This window comes from Monodelphis domestica, chromosome 2 (genome assembly GCF_027887165.1).
Source record: "Monodelphis domestica isolate mMonDom1 chromosome 2, mMonDom1.pri, whole genome shotgun sequence".
NCBI lineage: Eukaryota > Metazoa > Chordata > Mammalia > Didelphimorphia > Didelphidae > Monodelphis > Monodelphis domestica.
In genome coordinates this window covers 85,684,659-85,705,501 of record NC_077228.1, presented here as the reverse complement: position 1 = coordinate 85,705,501, position 20,843 = coordinate 85,684,659, and the positions used below count along the sequence as shown (strand labels likewise).

Here is a 20,843-nt window from a genome sequence, read left to right as displayed (position 1 = left end):
AAAAAGAAAAATTAAATTCTGCCCTCCTTGTTTAGAGAAACTGATATTGAAAGCACTTAGGTCATTCGAAGTTAAGGCAAAATAATAGAGTTAGGCCTGACAATTGATTGACTAAGGCAGAGTATATGAAATATATCAGTTTTCAGAAAATAATCTGTAGTTGTATTATTATTTTTATTCTATTTGTCATGTTTATTTTTATGAAGCATAAAGCAAACTATTTTTGCTATCTAAAATAATTTAAAGAATGACTCATTCATAAAATTTGAAATGCACTTATTAAGTAAAAGTTTAATATGTTAATAATTAGATGAGTTATACAATTTCACATATTTCTTGATTTACTGATCATAAATTTTACATTTGATATTTGATGAAAGTTAGTAAAAAATAAGAAAGTTAATTTAATACAATTGAACTGAATTTTTAAACTTTATTTCTAGTTGCTTTTCTGTTACAATAGTAATTATTCAGTTAACTTCTAAATCTGAATTTCATGTTTTTGAAAAGGTTACCTCTATTGCTGTCTTACTGATAACTTTTAGATTAATTTTAGTATATTAACTCTCATGGTTTGTCTGGTACTATAAAACACTAAAAAGAGACTTGTTTTCAGCAGCCAATTAAATTCCCAATTTGAACATATAATATTGAGATAGTAGCAACATTAAATAATTTTGTCATCTAGACATTATAGATAATTGTTGAAATAATTCATCATATTCATATATTTTAAATACATGATGCATGTACAAGTAAATATGTATCTCTATACACCAAAATATATCTTGCAGGCCTCAAAAAGTACAAAATATCACTGAATTTTTATAAAAGTTAGTCATCAATCTTTAATTTAGACTGCATAAATAATTACTATCATAAATAATTGTGAAAACTGAAACCAAAGTTAAGATTACAAAACTGGCACATATTTGGGTGCAGAATCTCCATTGATAGCCATAGGAAATAAGTATATCTATCTCTCTTAGATTTGTATGTTTATTAGGAGAGTTTCTTTAACAGATATATAAATTCATATTGTTATAATCCTGAAAAAAATCCCTTATTAGCCAGAGTTAGTCAATAATCATTTACTGAGTACCTTCTACAGGCACTGTACTAAGTGATGGGAATACAAAAAATAAACACATACACACATACATAAGACATTCTCTGCCTTCAAAGAACTCATAATCTAATGAGAGAGAAAACACATAAAAAAGAGATCTGAGGGGTTTGGTTACCCAGTGATGGAGAAAGAATGGAAAGCATGGACAATGAGGATGAATCATTCATTTTGGGTGGAAAATGAATTTATCAGTCAAATTTATTTTGTAGAATCATGTATTTCTGAAGATGACAATGTCCAGGGAAATTGCGAGGTGAGAAATGAGAAGAATTCTTTGAGTGTTGTCCTTAAAAGCAGGAGGATTAGGGTAAAATTCTCAGATATTTACCTCTTACTTCCTGCAAGCAAAAGGAGGGAAGAAGAGTAGTCCCAGGAACATGAGTTTCAGGTGGAGCAATTTGCTGAAGTCAATTTCTAAATCTTCTATTACTCTGGTGGGCAACTATTTTATTATCTCTATTTAGAATACTTCTTTTTTTTTGCTTCGTTTCCTTTTCATTCATTGAATTATTCTTATCCTGAAGGAACAAAAAGACTAAGTATTTTATATGGCTTTCTCAACTTCAAGGGAAGAATGTAATCTGAGTTTATAAACAAACAAATAAACATCATGGAATTTTCAGGAATCCCTTGACAAATGAACCAACAATGCATAATGGTTAGAGAGCTAGGATTAGAGCAAGAAAATGTATTTTCAAGTCCCAACTGTGATATATATTAGTTGTGTGACAGTGATTATTTCAGTTTTTCAATGCTACAAAGCAACTCTCTCTGACTATATTTCCCAATAGACATAGAGCTACATTGGAAAAGGGAGTTTCATTTTAGGGAAGTCCTATCCAAAATAAATCACAAAATTGTCCAAAAAAATTCTTGCTAAGTATTTAATTTGAAGTAAAGATGGTAACTCTATGTGCTTATACAGGTTACTTCTCAGGAAACTGATATTGGTGGTTCATTTGAAATAGTAAATGTAAATCAAATGTGATAACATTGAAAAAGTGATTTGTAAACAATTAAAGCAAAATAAAAATTCTAGCTTTAATAATAACAATTTTATTACATTTTATTATTGTTCTTGCTCTTGTTGCCTTTTTGTTTTATCATTTGACCTCAGGAGTTCTGAGCTTTAGGAGAAATAAGCCAATCAATCAAATATCCAAAATAAATCTAGCACTTAGAGCACCACTTTTGTGAAGAGATGAAACTCTATGAAGAAATGCTAACCATTCTGGGTAAGGAAAGAGTGAAGGTCAAAGCACCAGAGATTAACAATAGTGGAACTGGATCAGTGAGTGGATGTTAGACTTCCAGACTAGGGCAGATAGCAAAGTAAATCCCACTTACAGTAGCAACAAAAGTATCTAGATCAATAGCAAAGGCAGTCAATTGCTTTATATAAAAGATACTATAAAAGACTCAAAAGGATGCTCACAGGAAACATATCCAACATGCAATATGACAAGTTAGTGTAGTCTTCAAGCACAATAGGGTTATGTTGTAGCTGTTGAAGACGCTTTCCAATAACCATTGTACTTCACGTGCTATCAAAATGATTAATCAGTAAGTAAAAACTTCCCATGGAAAAGGAAGGATAGTGCTTTTAAGAGGCTTTGTGGTGAAATTGTTCCTTTATTCCTCTTTGCTATTTTATAACAGTGCGGAGGGGATTATACTTCTTAAATCTCCTTTCCAGTAGCTTCAAACCTTGATGATAACCTATTTCTTTGATGAAGCAAAAGTGAGAACTCAGACTTCAACAAGAATATCTATTTTTGTTTTAGTCCTTTTTCTGATGACCCATATTAAGCTTTTTGGGAAATGTAATACATTATCTTTTATGTTCAATTTCATTCAGTAAATACATTTTAATATATATCTTTACTGTGTAGTCCTTTGAGTGTTGTGAGATTGAGAAAAATAAACATATCTCCTCATATTTTATAGAGAAAATGAAAGCCATTCATTCTTTTTTCTCCTCTAATCAACAAACAATTCCCCTTGGTCAGATATCCAATGTTTCTGACCTTTGTTCTAAGCTTTAATGAAGAAATAATTCTTCTCTTTGTGAAGATCAGCTCATCTACTTGTGTCCTTGATTCTATTGTATCCCAGTTCCTCTATCAGCTTGCCCTCATAATCAGCATCCCTCACCAGCTAAATATGCACACACACAAATATCCACATACATTGTTATTGGGAGAGATACACATTTCAGATTGACTTTAGTCTATGCCTCTCCCTCTCCCATTCTGCCCTATTAAGTTACAGTAGGTTCCTATATCCTTCAAATATTTTGACCTTCCAATCTTCTAATAGACATCCTAGTACTGTTCCCCACTTCCAGCAAAAAGAACTAACAGTTATGCCTGTATCACTAAGCTAAGAAAGACTGATCACAGATTCAGAATTCTAGAGAAGAGCAAAGAAATTAGACCACCCTTATGAGGATTTTTTTAAGCTACCCATTAAGGAGGGAAAACAATTCCAATAGCCAGAAACTTTGAGTGGCATCTTCCTATTGTGAAGATTAAATTTAATTCTCCCCTGATTGTGAAGATTAAATTGTAACCCCTGCATATTTTTAGATTTTAATCACCAAATGTGTAAACACCCTACTTAAAAGTTGAGTATGGAGATGTGCACATTTTTAGATCTAATCACCAAACATGTAAACATCCTACTTAATGATTAAGTGGGAGGTCTGTGACCCACGTGTGCAATAGCGGGTAATGAATCAGAATCGACTGACTGCCTCCTGGGCAGTCCCAAAGTAGGACTTTTAACTGTGATTGGTAGACATAGAATTAGGGGAAGGCATAGGAAATGATGCAAGACACAGTGTCTTTAAAAGGGAGTTACAACTTGCTGAATGGAGTTCTACTGGCAGTTCTTCATTCTTTGAAGTAGAGGTTGGGGAAGAATGTGGTGACTGGACCCGAGACCCTGTTTCCTGGTGAGGCTATTCTAAAATCTTTTCCTTTTCACTTCCGGTTAAGATGGCGGCTTAGAGAAAGCTAAAGTTCAGATCTCCGGAAAACCCTTCCCGACCAATCTCAAACTATAAGCACTTAAGGCGCCGAAATTCAAAACGATCAACAGCAGAGACCCTGGGAACCCTCCTCCTGGACCTGGACCCAGTTCAAAAGGCACGGCTCCACCTCAAAAGCCAGAACCCGAGATCACTCGGACCTCAGGGGTAGGAGTGCAGAGTCCAAGGCTCCGGGAAGGCGCAGCCCGGCCCGGCTCAGAGAGCAGGGTCATTGGAACAACAACCCTCAGGGCCTTCTACCCGAGTCCCAGTGAAAGTTACTGCCTGGGGCTCCCGCTGCAGAGAGCTGGTCCAAACAACAGCAACCCTCAGGGCGGGCAAGACAGCCTCACGGGCTGGATCCTGCTATCCAAGTCTCAGTGAAAGTCCCTGCCCTCGGAGCTTGGGGAAGCTGCAGCCCATCCCCCCACAGGCCAACGAAACAGCCTCATGGCCAGCGATTCTGAAGGCAACTTCGGAAAGCGAGCCGGGGGGAGAGTGTGGCCTCGTGGTCCAACCCTTCCATTCCAGTTCCAGTGAGGCATATTCAGTTTAACCCAGGGAAAGCTCATAGAACCAACATCTGCCCAGGACTAAAGCCTCTGAACACCAGACAGAGATAAGAAAAGCTAATCCTCCACATTCAGAGATGGCAAACTCCACAGAAGCACAGAAGCCCCAAAATACCAAGAAAAATAAGAAGAAAGGGGCGACATTGGACACATTCTATGGAGCCAAAATACAAAATATAGAGCAGATAGAAGATATACAAGAAAATGCTCCAAAATCTTCCAAAGGAAATAGAAACTCTCCACAAACCCATGAAGAATTTGAATCAGAAATGACCAAAAAGATGGAAGCCCTCTGGGAGGAAAAGTGGGAAATAATGCAAAAGAAATTCACACATCTACAAAACCAGTTTGACCAAACTGTAAAAGAAAACCAGGCTTTAAAGCAAGAACTAATAAAGCAAAGCCAAAACACCAAGAAATTAGAAGAGAACATAAAATATCTCACCGACAAGGTGATAGATCTGGAAAATAGAGGGAGAAGAGAGAATTTAAGAATAATTGGACTTCCAGAAAAGCCAGAAATAAACACCAAACTGGACATGGTGATATAAGATATAATCAAAGAAAATTGCCCAGAGATTCTAGAACAAGGGGGCAATACAGCCACTGACAGAGCTCACAGAACACCTTCTACACTAAACCCCCAAAAGACAACTCCCAGGAATGTAATTGCCAAATTCCAAAGCTATCAAACAAAAGAAAAAATCCTACAGGAAGCCAGAAAAAGACAATTTAGATATAAAGGAATGCCAATCAGGGTCACACAAGACCTTGCAAGTTCTACTCTGAATGATCGTAAGGCATGGAACATGATCTTCAGAAAGGCAAGAGAGCTGGGTCTCCAACCAAGAATCAGCTACCCAGCAAAACTGACTATATACTTCCAAGGGAAAGTATGGGCATTCAACAAAATAGAAGACTTCCAACATTTTGCAAAGAAAAGACCAGAGCTCAGTGGAAAGTTTGATACCGAAAATCAAAGAGCAAAGAATACCTGAAAAGGTAAATATTAAGGAAAGGGGAAAAATGTTATCTTCTTCTTTTACTCAAACTCTCTTCTATAAGGACTACATTTATATCAATCTATGTATACTAACTTGTGGGGAAAATGTAATGTATAAATAGGGGGTAAGGAAAGATCAAATAGAATAATGATTCTCACACAAAGATTCACATGGGAAGGGGAGGGGAAGAAAACTCCTATAAGAAGGAGAGGAAGAGAGGGGGGGGTTTACTTAAACCTCAATCTCAGGGAAATCAACTCAGAGGGAAAAACATCCAGATTCATTGGGATCTTTAATTCTATCTTACCCAACAAGGGTAAGGAGAAGGGAAAACCAAGGGGGGGAGGGGGGGAGGGAGAACAAAAAGGGAGGGAAAGAGAGGGGGGAGGGGGAGGGAAGAAAAAGGGAGGGACTAAAAAGGGAAACATCAAGGGAGGGGACAAGGGGCACTGATTCAAAGTAAATCACTGGACTAAAAGGTAGAGCCGAAGAAGAAAAGGTTAGAATTAGGGAAGGCAATCAAAATGCCAGGGAGTCCACAAATGACAATCATAACTTTGAACGTGAATGGGATGAACTCACCCATAAAACGTAGACGAATAGCAGAATGGATTAGAACCCAAAACCCTACCATATGTTGTCTTCAAGAAACACACATGAGGCGGGTTGACACCCAGAAGGTCAGAATTAAAGGATAGAGTAAGACCTTCTGGGCCTCAACTGATAGAAAGAAGGCAGGAGTGGTAATCATGATATCCGATAAAGCCAATGCAAAAATAGACCTGATCAAAAGGGATAGGGAAGGTAATTATCTTTTGTTAAAAGGGACTAAAGACAATGAGGAAATATCATTAATCAACATGTATGCACCAAATAATTTAGCACCCAAATTTCTAATGGAGAAACTAGGAGAATTGAAGGAAGAAATAGACAGTAAAACCACATTAGTGGGAGACTTAAACCAACCATTATCAAATTTAGATAAATCAAATCAAAAAATAAATAAGAAAGAGGTAAAAGAAGTGAATGAAATCTTAGAAAAATTAGAATTAATAGACATATGGAGAAAAATAAATAGGGATAAAGAGGAATACACCTTCTTCTCAGCACCACATGGCACATTCACAAAAATTGACCATACATTAGGTCACAGAAACATAGCACACAAATGCCAAAAAGCAGAAATAATGAATGCAGCCTTCTCAGATCACAAGGCAATAAAAATAATGATTAGTAATGGTACATGGAAAACCAAATCTAAAACCAATTGGAAATTAAACAATATGATACTCCAAAACCGTTTAAAGAAGAAATCATAGAAACAATTAATCATTTCATCGAGGAAAATGACAATGGCGAAACATCCTTTCAAACCTTTTGGGATGCAGCCAAAGTGGTAATCAGAGGCAAATTCATATCCCTGAATGCTTATATTAACAACCAAGGGAGAGCAGAGATCAATCAATTGGAAATGCAATTGAAAAAACTCGAAAGCGATCAAATTAAAAACCCCCAGCAGAAAACCAAATTAGAAATCCTAAAAATTAAGGGAGAAATTAATAAAATCAAAAGTGATGGAACTATTGATTTAATAAATAAGACAAGAAGCTGGTACTTTGAAAAAAACAAACAAAATAGACAAAGTACTGGTCAATCTAATCAAAAAAAGGAAGGAAGAAAAGCAAATTCACAGCATTAAAGATGAAAAGGGGGACAGCACCTCCAATGAGGAGGAAATTAAGGCAATCATTAAAAATTACTTTGCCCAATTATTTGGCAATAAATACACCAATTTAGGAGAAATGGATGAATATATACAAAAATACAAACTGCCTAGACTAACAGAAGAGGAAATAGAATTCTTAAATAATCCCATATCAGAAAATGAAATCCAACAGGCCATCAAAGAACTCCCTAAGAAAAAATCCCCAGGGCCTGATGGATTCACCTGTGAATTCTATCAAACATTCAGAGAACAGTTAATCCCAATACTATACAAACTATTTGACATAATAAGCAAAGAGGGAGTTCTACCAAACTCCTTTTACTACACAAACATGGTACTGATTCCAAAACTAGGCAGGTCAAAAACAGAGAAAGAAAACTATAGGCCAATCTCCCTAATGAATATAGATGCAAAAATCTTAAATAGGATACTAGCAAAAAGACTCCAGCAAGTGATCAGAAGGATCATTCACCATGATCTAGTAGGATTCATAGCAGGGATGCAGGGCTGGTTCAACATTAGGAAAACCATCCACATAATTGACCACATCAACAAGCAAACCAGCAAGAACCACATGATTATCTCAATAGATGCAGAAAAAGCCTTTGATAAAATACTATACCCATTCCTATTAAAAACACTAGAAAGCATAGGAATAGAAGGGTCGTTCCTAAAAATAATAAACAGTATATATCTAAAACCAACAGCTAATATCATCTGCAATGAGGATAAACTAGATGCATTCCAAATAAGATCAGGAGTGAAACAAGGATGCCCATTATCACCTCTACTATTTGACATTGTACTAGAAACACTAGCAGTAGCAATTAGAGAAGATAAAGGAATCGAAGGCATCAAAATAGGCAAGGAGGAGACCAAGTTATCACTCTTTGTGGATGACATGATGGTCTACTTAAAGAATCCTAGAGATTCAACCAAAAAGCTAATTGAAATAATCAACAACTTTAGCAAAGTTGCAGGATACAAAATAAACCCACATAAATCATCAGCTTTTCTATATATCTCCAACACAGCTCAGCAGCAAGAACTAGAAAAAGAAATCCCATTCAAAATCACCTTAGACAAAATAAAATACCTAGGAATCTACCTCCCAAGACAAACACAGGAACTATATGAACACAACTACAAAACACTCGCCTCACAACTAAAACTAGACTTGAACAAATGGAAAAACATTAACTGCTCATGGATAGGACAAGCCAATATAATAAAAATGACCATCCTACCCAAACTTATTTATCTATTTAGTGCCATACCCATTGAACTACCAAAATACTTCTTCACTGATTTAGAAAAAAACATAACAAAGTTCATTTGGAAGAACAAAAGATCAAGGATATCCAGGGAAATAATGAAAAAAAAAACACATATGATGGGGTCTTGCAGTCCCTGACCTAAAACTATATTACAAAGCAGCAGTCATCAAAACAATTTAGTACTGGCTAAGAAACAGAAAGGAAGATCAGTGGAATAGACTGGGGGAAAGCGACCCCAGCAAGACAGTATACAATAAACCCAAAGATCCCAGCTTTTGGGACAAAAATCCACTATTTGATAAAAACTGTTGGGAAAATTGGAAGACAGTGTGGGAGAGACTAGGAATAGATCAACACCTCACACCCTACACCAAGATAAATTCAAAATGGGTGAGTAACTTAAACATAATGAAGGAAACCATAAGTAAATTGGGTAAACACAGAATAGTATACATGTCAGACCTTTGGGAGGGGAAAGGCTTTAAAACCAAGCAAGATATAGAATCACAAAACTTAAAATAAATAATTTTGACTACATCAAACTAAAAAGCTTTTGTACAAACAAAACCAATATAACTAAAATCAGAAGGGAAACAACAAATTGGGAAAAAATCTTCATAGAAACCTCTGACAAAGGTTTAATTACTCATATTTATAATGAGCTAAATCAATTGTACAAAAAATCAAGCCATTCTCCAATTGATAAATGGGCAAGGGAAATGGATAGGCAGTTCTCAGATAAAGAAATCAAAACTATTAACAAGCACATGAAGAAGTGCTCTACATCTCTTATAATCAGAGAGATGCAAATCAAAACAACTCTGAGGTATCACCTCACACCTAGCAGATTGGCTAACATAACAGCAAAGGAAAGTAATGAATGCTGGAGGGGATGTGGCAAAGCAGGGACATTAATTCATTGCTGGTGGAGCTGTGAACTGATCCAACCATTCTGGAGGGCAATTTGGAACTATGCCCAAAGGGCGACAAAAGAATATCTACCCTTTGACCCAGCCATAGCACTGCTGGGTCTGTACCCCAAAGAGATAATGGACAAAAAGACTTGTAAAAAATATTCATAGCTGCGCTCTTTGTGGTGGCCCAAAACTGGAAAACGAGGGGATGCCCATCAATTGGGGAATGGCTGGACAAACTGTGGTATATGTTGGTGATGGAATACTATTGTGCTAAAAGGAATAATAAAGTGGAGAAGTTCCATGGAGACTGGAACAACCTCCAGGAAGTGATGCAGAGCGAGAGGAGCAGAACCAGGAGAACATTGTACACAGAGACTAATACACTGTGGTATAATCGAACGTGATGGACTTCTCCATTAGTGGCGGTGTAATGTCCCTGAACAACTTGCAGGGATCCAGGAGAAAAAAAACACCATTCATAAGCAAAGGATAAACTATGGGAGTGGAAACACCGAGAAAAAGCAACTGCCTGAATACAGAGGTTGAGGGGACATGACAGAGGATAGACTCTAAATGAACACTCTAATGCAAATACTATCAACAAAGCAATGGGTTCAAATCAAGAAAACATCTAATGCCCAGTGGACTTACGCGTCAGCTATGGGGGGTAGGGGGAAGAAAAGAAAATGATCTATGTCTTTATCGAATAATGCTTGGAAATGATCAAATAAAATATATTTAAAAAAAATAAAAAAAATAAAAAAAATCTTTTCATTTTAACTGACAGATAGTGAGTGAAAATCTGACTCTTAACTGCTGGATTTTATGGAAAAAAACTAACCTGAGGAGTTGAGAGAGACATTCCAATATATGGCTTTCTCTCCCTTTGTAACAACAAAATTTTGACAAGATTAGAGGCAAGAAAGGAGGAATTTATTAGAGTTCCAACTAAATTTTTTCCTCAATAGGTTCTTACATTAAGAACATTATCTTTACGCCTTTTGACTGATAATTTACTTATTCATTTCTCATGAATGCCTTTTTCCTCCTGTTATTCCTTTCTCCCATATCCTCCCATATCTCTTTCCCTATAGGCTTCTTTCTTATTGCCTATGTAAAGATTAAATTTAACTCTCCCCTAATTTTGAAAATGAAATTAATTAACTCTCCCCTGATTGTGAAGATTAAATTGTAATCCCTGCCCATTTTTAGATTTAATCACCAAAAGTGTAAACATCCCACTTAATCATTAAGTGGGAGGTCTTTGACCCACGTATGCCACAGTGGATAATGAATCATGATCAGATAATGACTGACTGCCTCTTGGGCAGTCGTAACAAGGCTTTAGACTATGATACATGCACATAAAAAGTGGAGGAAGAGACAGGAAGTGACACAAAAGGAAATGTATTTAATAGGGAGTGAGTTCAGTTTTAACTTTGAGTTCTTCATTCTTTGGAGTGGAGGCTGGTAGAGAATCTGCTGATCAGACCCAAGACTCTGTTCCTGGTGAGGCTGTTCTAAAATCTCTTCCTTTGGACTGACCCATGGTGAGTGAAAAGGTGACTTACCTGCTGGATTTTCTGGGAAAAAAAAAACTAACACAAGGAGAGACATATCTCTTGACAGAGACTTCCATAAGTCGTTGGCTTTGCCAAGGCCTAAGGACTAACTCTCCCTGCCCAGAGTGAGCCAGGGGCCTGAGTAAATTACTTAGTGCTCAAGCTAGATATCTTACCCTATCCCCTCTCTCTCTCTCTCTCTCTCTCTCTCTCTCTCTCTCTCTCTCTCTCTCTCTCTCTCTCTCTCTGATTTTCTTAATTGACTCTCTATATTTTGTAAATAAATTGTAAATAAATCTCTTTGGAATAAATTAAATTCCTGGCAACCACATTCTTAAATAATCCAGTCCAATCCTTTAAAAAACAAGCCTTTCCCCCCTTACACTATGTACAAGGGTATGAAAAGGAATTAATTTGTCAAAAATGTTTTTAGAGGCAATATATATTTAGCTATATCACTTTAGAAAATACCACATTTATAAAGTCTAATTTAATATGACTGATTAAATGATAAAGAAAACACTGTCATGGTGGTAAACACATTTGTGGCAGTTTATGAGCTATATAATATTAGAACTATATCCTACCTCCCTTATAACTTTTAAGTTTAGTCTCTAATTAATATAAATACAAACTGTTATAGTTACATCAGAACATGTGGTATACAAATATCCTATATGTTTCTCTGTCTTGAGATCAAAGGTGATAAGAATGAGATGGAGTAAGAAAAATGAGAGAAAAATAAGAGAGAACATAGAGGGGTCAGGAGGGCCACTGTTTCCGGTAGTAAGCAAAAGGCAACTCTTTATAAAAACCTTCTTTTAAGAAATTTCAAAAATTATTTTTCATTATTTTTTAAAACTTTGAGTTGCAAATTCTATTCTTTCCTCACATTGCTACTCTGCTCATTGAGAAGATATGCTTATGATATATGATATAAATCATACATATAAAATCATAGAAACATTTCTATATTAGCCATATTGTCAAAAAAGAGACAAAAATAGTATGCTTAAATGTACACAAAGTTTTTCAAATCTTTCTCAAGAGGTTGCATTTTTTATCATGACTCCTTCAGAATGTCTTGAATCATTGTGCTAATCCTTTCAAAGTTGATCAACATTATAATATTGCTGTTATAATATTGTAAAACAATATGATGCATATCTGCTCACTTCACTTGGCATCAGTTAATATGTTGTCTTAGGTTTTTTAAATTATTTTTGGTTTGTCACTAAATATTTATCAAGTATCTAATATATATCAGGATCTCTTCGTTACACCTGATTAACTTAATGCAGAGTCCAGGTAAGCTTCACTCATACATTAATGAGGAAACTGAGTACAGGAAAAAGAAGGCTTTCTTTTTACTCCCAAAGGACACATAGTGGCACTCAAGCCTAAAGTTTAGGTCTTTTGGTTCTAATTCAGTATTCTTCACAGGATGGTATTATGATAGCAATAATCTTTCCTGAGCCAGTAAAAGATACTTAGATGCTGATGAAGATGTTGATGATGATGGTGCTGATGTTGATGTTGATGATGATTGAACTTGGAGGTTTTCCTTTTATTTGAACTTTTCTGACCCTTTCCACTGTAATGATTAAAATTTTCTTGGAGACTCTCTCCAACCTCTTTCACCCTTCCATTGTATTGGTCTCCTCTTCCCATCCCCCCATGATATTTTTTATGAAATATAAAATTACCCCATTTTATTTCTTTTCCCGTTTCTCTTAGTATAGCCTTTTTTACCTCTAGTTTATATATATATATATATATATATATATATATATATATATATATATATATATATACTTGACATTTAATCCTATACAGTTTGTCATTGTTTTCTCTAAGTATACCTCTTCTAGCTACCCTGATAACAATTTTTAAGAGTTACCAATATCATTTTTTTCTTATAGGAATACAAATCATTGTAACTTATTGGTCCCCTTAAAAAGTTTTTGTTTTTTTCCCCATTTTTTAATTACCTTGTGGTGATTCTCTTGAGTTCTGTATTTGGGCATTAAATTTTCTATTTATGCCAGGTCTTTTCTTTAGGAATGCTTGGAAGTCTTCTATTTTATTAAATGACCATACTTTCCAATGCCAGAATATAGTCAATTTTGCTGGGTACTTGATTCTTGGTTGTAGACCCAGTACCATTGCTTTCTGAAATATTATATTACATGCCCTCCAGTCCTTCAGTGTGGGTGCAGCCAGGCCCTGTGTTATCCTAATTGTGGTTCCATGATATCTGAATGGTTTCTTCTTAGTAGTTTGTAGTATGCTTTCCTTGGTCTGGTAGTTCTTGAATTTGATTGTAATATTCCTGGAAGTTGTCAGTTGGGGATTAAATTCAGTAGGTGATCTGTGGATTCTTTCAATCTCTACTTTACCCTCTTGTTCAAGAATGCCAGGACAGTTTTCTTGGATAATTTTCTGTACAATGATGTCCAGGTTTTGTAAAAAAATAGACTCGAATACAGGACTACAATCCCCATGAGCCTTTGCTCCACTTCCCCAGAATGCCTTGTAATCTCACCTGGGCCGAGATCGAGAAGATATTTAAGCAAAGGCTTTTGAAGGGCTCGGCCCCGCTTTTGGACTTCCGTTTTTGGGAGCAGAGGCGTCTCTTCCATGATGTGAGGTTATTTGGTCTAGGCCTCTGGCCTAGGCACATGTTTCTTACTTGTATATTCTTAATCCTTAACTTTAATAAACCTCTAAAAAATATATATTCCTTGCAGAGAGAAACTAATTTCTACTTGCCTCAGTTTCCCCCCTCTCCCCTAAATTTTACTCTTTACAGTTTTGGCTAACCACTACGGGAAAAAGAACTTTCAATCTTCTGATTTCTTTTCTGATCTTAAATTCAGTTTTAATAGCTAGTACCTAGAAATTTTTTTTTTGAGCCATATGTCTCTGGCCAAGGTTTTCTACCCTCGCAAAGCTGCTACAGGCTCCGGACCTGCCCTGCCGCTTCCTGCCTGCAGCCTGCAGCCCTGATCGTCCTCACCTGGTACCTGGTCCCGGCCTTGCCCACCCCCGCAGCCGCTCCTGCTCCTGGCCTCTCACCAGCCGCTGCCTGCCTATTTCTGCGCCCCAGACCCACAAGCGTGACCCCAGCCGGCTCATCACCCAGATCCTTGGAGCAGATCGCTCAGGACTCATTGCGACCAGCTGGTAACAGTATTGGCCACATGGGCGGAGGGGAGAGAAGAGAGGGAAAGGAGACAGGGTAATTTTCCCTTAGGCTAAGCCTCCACGTGGCTGGAGGTATTGGCCACAGGGTGATCAGAGGGGAAAGAGAGAAAAGACTAGAGAGAAGAAACAGACTTTTCAAACAGAAACCTAAAAAGCAATGGGCTGTTTAAAAGGATTTTTGACTCTTCTGGCAATTTCATTGATTTTACCTGCCTGTCTGGGAGCAGACTCAGCCCAAAGATTCAACTTTACCTTTGGGGAGGAAAATGGGTGGCCCAGCGAACTGGAAGCCAGGCCCAGAGACCGGAGGTCTCTAGCTAAAATCTGGCCTCCGATGCTTCCCAGCTGTGGGGCCCTGGACGGATCCCTTGAACCCCATAGCCTAGCCCTTACTACTCTACCTTCGGACAATAGACATTTAAATGGATAATTAAAAACAAACAAAAAAACAACCCAAGGAACTTTGAAGAGACTAAAGGCTATATTCTAAGGCATTTCAGACTCCAATGGTTTATAAAAATCTCTGTATTCTATTGCATTGTTTTGTTTAAGATATAACTTTGTGATTTTAAGTTCATATATTACTGGATTGAATATTATTCTGTGAACTGAAGGTTGATTGAATTGAATTTGAATGTACTGAGTTTTGAAATTCTGTTGTTTTTCCCCTATAACTGTGTTGAACAAATATTATTGTGAATAAGCCCATATATGAAAAAACAGCTTTTCTCTATTTTGCTGAGGATAGATGGACTTCAGAACTGGTTATAATTGTATTAACAACCTTTGGGATTTTAATGTGCTAAATACCTCAAATGATTTGATTTTAAGGGTTTTTTAAATATGATTTTGGAATTTTTTTTTAACAGTCTGGTTATTTTTGCCTGCCCCTACCACGAGGTAAGGCCCATTCTAGTAGCTGAAGTGAAATGTATTTTATAACCCCCAACCTTCCCACATGCGAATGGAAGTTGGGCAGTTAATTTCAGGGCATTTGTACCCTTGGGAAAAGCCTCCAAGAACAAGGAGCACCCCTTTATTTATGCTCTTCAGCTCACTATTTTACTTCTACCAGGATGATATATAGATTTCTTGATTATGTTCTTAACCCAAGATGAGTTTTACTTTGTTTTAAAAAAAAATATATGTTTATTACCAAGGTTGAAAGATTGCTACGTTTGTAAAAATTGTGACAAATGTCCATCAATTCATAGGTTTTAAAAATGTCACACAGCAACTTATGTGAAATATGAAAGTGTGTTTGCTATTGTAATTAATTGGGCTATTGAGAATTTTGGGGATTTTGATCAATCACCCACAACACGGGGGAATGTAAAAAATATCATTATTTAAATTGCAAAGTTTAAATTCTTTTTGAGAAGAATTTTAGGTAAAGAAGATGCTACTTCCCTGAATTCAGAAACTGAACTGTTGGAGAAGCCACCATGAAGAAGCCTCCAGACCACAAGTTGCACAAAATTGAACTTTGGGTGTGGTTGATTGAACATTTATTTGTATGTATACTTTTATGCCAAAGGGGACTGCCCCCTAACGGCTTTTTGTCAGTGTGTTCAGAAATTATTGGTTTTATTCTTTTTTCTCTTATCCTCACACTATTGTAATCTTTTAAGTTTATTATGTTTTTATGATCCTTTTGGGGAAAAATTAATTTTTCCACAAATGATCACACGGGGGGATGTAAAAAAATAGACTCGAATACAGGACTACAATCCCCATGAGCCTTTGCTCCACTTCCCCAGAATGCCTTGTAATCTCACCTGGGCCGAGATCGAGAAGATATTTAAGCAAAGGCTTTTGAAGGGCTCGGCCCCGCTTTTGGACTTCCGTTTTTGGGAGCAGAGGCGTCTCTTCCATGATGTGAGGTTATTTGGTCTAGGCCTCTGGCCTAGGCACATGTTTCTTACTTGTATATTCTTAATCCTTAACTTTAATAAACCTCTAAAAAATATATATTCCTTGCAGAGAGAAACTAATTTCTACCTGCCTCAGTTTCCCCCCTCTCCCCTAAATTTTACTCTTTACAGTTTTTTCTTTTGTCATGATTTTCCGGTAGTCCAATAATTCTTAAATGGTCTCTTCTGGTTCTATTTTTTAGGACTGTAGTTTTATCAATGAGGTGTTTCATATTTTCCTCAATTTTTTCATTCTTTTGATTTTGTTTTATAGACTCTTGCCGCCTTTGAAGTCATTTGCTGCTAGTTTTTTGATTCTAACTTTTAAAGACCAAGTTTCATCCCTGCCTTTTTGGTCATCCTTCTCTACATGTAGAAACTCCAATGAATTGAACTCGGGCATTGGAAGAACTCAAAACATAATTCAAGAAACCAATTAAGAAAGGTTGAAGAAAATTGGGTAAAGAACTTGAAGAGCAAAATAAGTCATCTGGAAACAGACACATGAACTAAAACAAGAAAATGGTGTCTTGAAAGGCAGAATTGACCAGCTTGAAAATAAGGAAAAGAAAGTGAAAAATGACCCCCCAAAAAAGCTAACCAGAAGGAGAAGGATGACCAAAAAGGCAGGGATGAATCTTGACTCCACTCCCAAAAGGTAGATTTATTAATGAATAACCTCTGCTTTTATAGAAGCATAAAGATCCATCCACAGGTTTCATTTTTACAATAATTTAAGTGTAGATTCAAGATGAAATATGCACCAGCTGCTCAAGGGTATGCTTAGGCTGAGCCTCTTATATTTCCCCCCTTTAAAATATTTGGAAATCTTTTTGATAAAAATATTCAATATATATCATTTTTGCAAACAAACTTTCTTTATCCCAATACAGATTTTTCTGAAAATTTAAGCTCTAATCTTTGACCTTGTTTGTTTGGTAAATAAAAACTCAGAACCTCTGTCTTATAATTTATTTTCTGTGCTATTTATAGGAATTCATCACAAAAGGAAAGGTAGGCAATGAAGAGATGTCCTCAGGTTTTTAAAAGAACACTGAGTAATGTACAAACCCAGACTATGTAGAGGCCCATGCCAAAATCCTACTCAGGGATCATTAACCTTACTTAGATCAGGAGGGTCCTATCTCAGTTTTTAGACTGGGATTGCCTCCCCTGACTTCTAAGAGTTTTCCTTTGAGCACCTCATATAGGCTTACAATAGCTTTAGTTGAAATCCCAAAAGCCTTTTTACCTTACATGACAAGTCTGTCTTTTCTTGTGTATTCTGAGGAAGCTGAGTTAAAGAATTTATACTGGTATTTATAGAGTCATGTAAAGTTCTATTTTTTGCTAGAAACTGACTATTTTGTCCAAAACTCCCCAATTCTACTTCTGTATATTTTCTTCATAGGAGGCATGCTGCAGCCAAAATACACTTTTATATCTGAAACTTAGTGCTTGTGGTGTGGCCATATTGAATTAGGAAGTTTGCAGAAAGTAGCCTTACCTTGCATATCTCTCTGCCCTGCAAGCCTTCCCTTACATTTCCTGGTCAAATGCCCTTCTTGTCCACACTGAAAAAAGCTCAAGAACCCTTTGGAAGTAGTCCAATTTTTTCCACTGCTGCAGCAAACACCACACATTGAAGATATGAGGGTCCTATGTCTGCCCAAGGCTTCACATAATCATGTAAAGAAGCTTTATTTCAATATGGTCTAATGGCTGCCTGACTAGTAGATTTTGTGTTCTCGAAAGCTGACAGATTAAAAGGGTGCCAGCTTCAGAGTCTTGAATAATTCTAGAGACTGCTGGGAACAGTCAAGAAACAAAATTCTGATAAGGTTCCTTGCACCCTTGTCTAATATTGCTTAATTCCTGGGTCTTATTGGTGGAGGGAAGTTTACACCAGTCTTGCAATACAATTGTATCAATTTGCTGGTCAGCTCGCAAATTATAAATCAACTGATTTTGAAGAGCAGCATAAGCTCCTTTCCCGGCAAGGATATCATAATCAATTTCAAGTTGAGAATTTCTATTCCTCTCTGCCTGAGCTTGTACTTTATCCATATATTCAGACTTCCATAATAAATAGTCTCCTCCTGACAAACAAGCCTTGGCTATCTGCTGCCAATCATCTGGGGGGGGGGGGCGGCATCATGAGCATGTGTTTTCACTTGCCAGAGTGAGTGGGGCAGTAGCCTCATTCTGAGAAGTAGCTTGCTTTAATTCTTTTAAAGTTTTGAACCATATAGGATAATGCACTTGTGTAAGCTTACCCTGTGCATGTTTGCTCCAACACTGGAAAAGAAAAATACTGTAACATTTCGTCCCATCTTCTGCATTCTTGATAAGGTCTGCTATAAAGGAGACATCATGGACATAGGAGGAGTAACCTGTAAGCACATCAGAGAGGATAACCCTTAAATTAATGTTTGTAAATGTTGCACTGAGTTTTGACATGTTCAACAGGGTAGTAGAGCTGTAAGCAGTGTTGTTAGAGTGGAAAGCAGGGGAAGGAAGTGAGCAGCCACTTTTCAACTCTACTCCACACTCTGGAGGGAGGACTTCATCCAGGGGACTGAGGAAAGGAATTTATTCTTTTGAATTAGACGTATCTGAAGGGGAGGGAATAAATGACTTAACTCTAAATTTTATGCTTTCTTTTAGGGGTCCAACATCTTGCCCTCCTGGAGAAGCCTGGTATAAATTAAATGATGGGTATAGAGAGGATGCCTCCATAGTTCCACCCTTATTTGCTGGCATTGGGGTAGAGGCATGTTAAGATAGGTGGGATAAGGGTCTAAGCAGTCCCAAATAAAATTCTATAATGAAAGTGCTTCAGCATGGACTTCTGTAGGCCCTTCTGATGTATGGGAGTCTCTCATTCTTTCTCCCACTTGATTCCAAATTTCCAAATTCACTGAACCTTCCTTTGGGAACCAAGGGCAGACATCTCTGACATGATCCAGGAATTTTTGAAATTGAGCAGGGCTAACCTTGGTGCCTTTAGCCCATAACATAGATTTTATCTTTTGCAAAAATAATTATTTTTCCTTTGACCTGGCTTGCCCCAAGCTTTACTCCTGACTATTACTCCCTATACTATACTTGATTCCTTTGCCATGAGGAGGGAGGTTCTTCTTACCTGGTTGGTATACCTTACTGAGTCTCTGCTACTAGGGGAGGTTCTTCTTACCTCTACTCCCTCAGTGTACCTTCTTGGACCCCACATTAAATGCCACTTGTCAGGCCTAACCTGTCAGGATCCTCAAAGGTGATAAGAAGAATGAGAGAAATTAGAGAGAACACAGAGCAGAAAGGAAGGCCACTGTTGATAGTAGCAAGGAAAAAAGCAGTTTTGCTGAACCATAACCTCTGTTTTTATACAGGTTTAGATACTTGCACAGGTTGTTCATATTTACAATAATTAAAGAATAGGCTCAGGATGAGATAAGCATCAGCTGCTCAAGGCTATGCTTAGACTGAGTCTCCTACATTTCTCTCCCCCTCTCAGCTAATCTTGAAAAAAATGACTCAGCTGCTCAAACACAATGTATTTACTTCCCTCCACCTACTTAATTCTCAATCCCTTACTTTATGTCTTTTGACCTCATTATCAACTGAAACTATTCCCTACCGGTAATCTTTTATTTGCAGAGTTTCATGGTTTCAGTTTGTCCTTCTTGATTTCTCGAAAGCATTTGCCACTGTTGACCACCCTTTCCTTTTGACCAGTCAACAAACATTTATTACATACTATGCTAAGGCTGACAATTCAATACTCTCTCTTCCCTGTGTTTTAAGAATGCTGCCAGTCTTGTTCTTACATGAGCAGGCAGATATCCAGAGTACTCTGACTAGAATCCAGCAATCCAGCAGTGCTTAGAGAATGTATTTGTACATGTATCTGAGAGAGAATGAAGGGGTCCAAGGAGTTTGAACAGCTTAAATTCTAAGTACCGTCTGCTGTGTGTGAAAGGAACCCTCTCCCAGGATCACACATGGGCTCTTATCTGCTGCCCTACATTCCTTTTCAAGTCACCTAGTGCAGGTTATGTGACTGAGTTTGAACCAGACATGATTGAAGTTGACCTGGAAGAAAAAGGGAGGTAATAAAGTTTGAGACAAGGAATTAGGTGCTCTCAGTCACTGGAGAGCACACTAGGTGAATGCCCAGTGTGATGGTCAGACTGAAGCCATCCATGTGGTAGTTAAAATCCTAAGGACCAGGATTCAGAAATTTATTTCTTATTGATGGTATATGAAAAGATTATATTGTGATAATTCTTCTGGACTCCGTCATCTACCTTTTTCATTTTCAGTGTTCATAAAAGACAAATAGTTTGGAGGAGAGGAGAAAGAAAACTTTCCATTTCAGAAAAATAAAGATATGATATGGAGGCTGGGGAATAGAAGCTATATGGAGGGAAGCATGAACATTATCGTTAAATATTTGAAGAGTTACTATATAGAACATGAATTTTATTTGCTCTAGTTCAACTTAG

The 20,843-nt window shown here is 37.0% G+C and overlaps 1 long non-coding RNA gene across 1 annotated transcript; it reads right to left on the bottom strand.

Annotated features, from left to right (window-relative positions):
• Nucleotides 1–315: 315 nt before the first annotated feature.
• LOC103095502 (uncharacterized) lies at nt 316–19,670 on the bottom strand. Its single transcript, XR_008916127.1, has 3 exons — nt 19,535–19,670; nt 18,615–18,731; nt 316–1,647 (listed from the first exon to the last, which is right to left on the bottom strand). It is a non-coding gene; the product is annotated as an uncharacterized LOC103095502 (long non-coding RNA).
• Nucleotides 19,671–20,843: the final 1,173 nt, after the last annotated feature.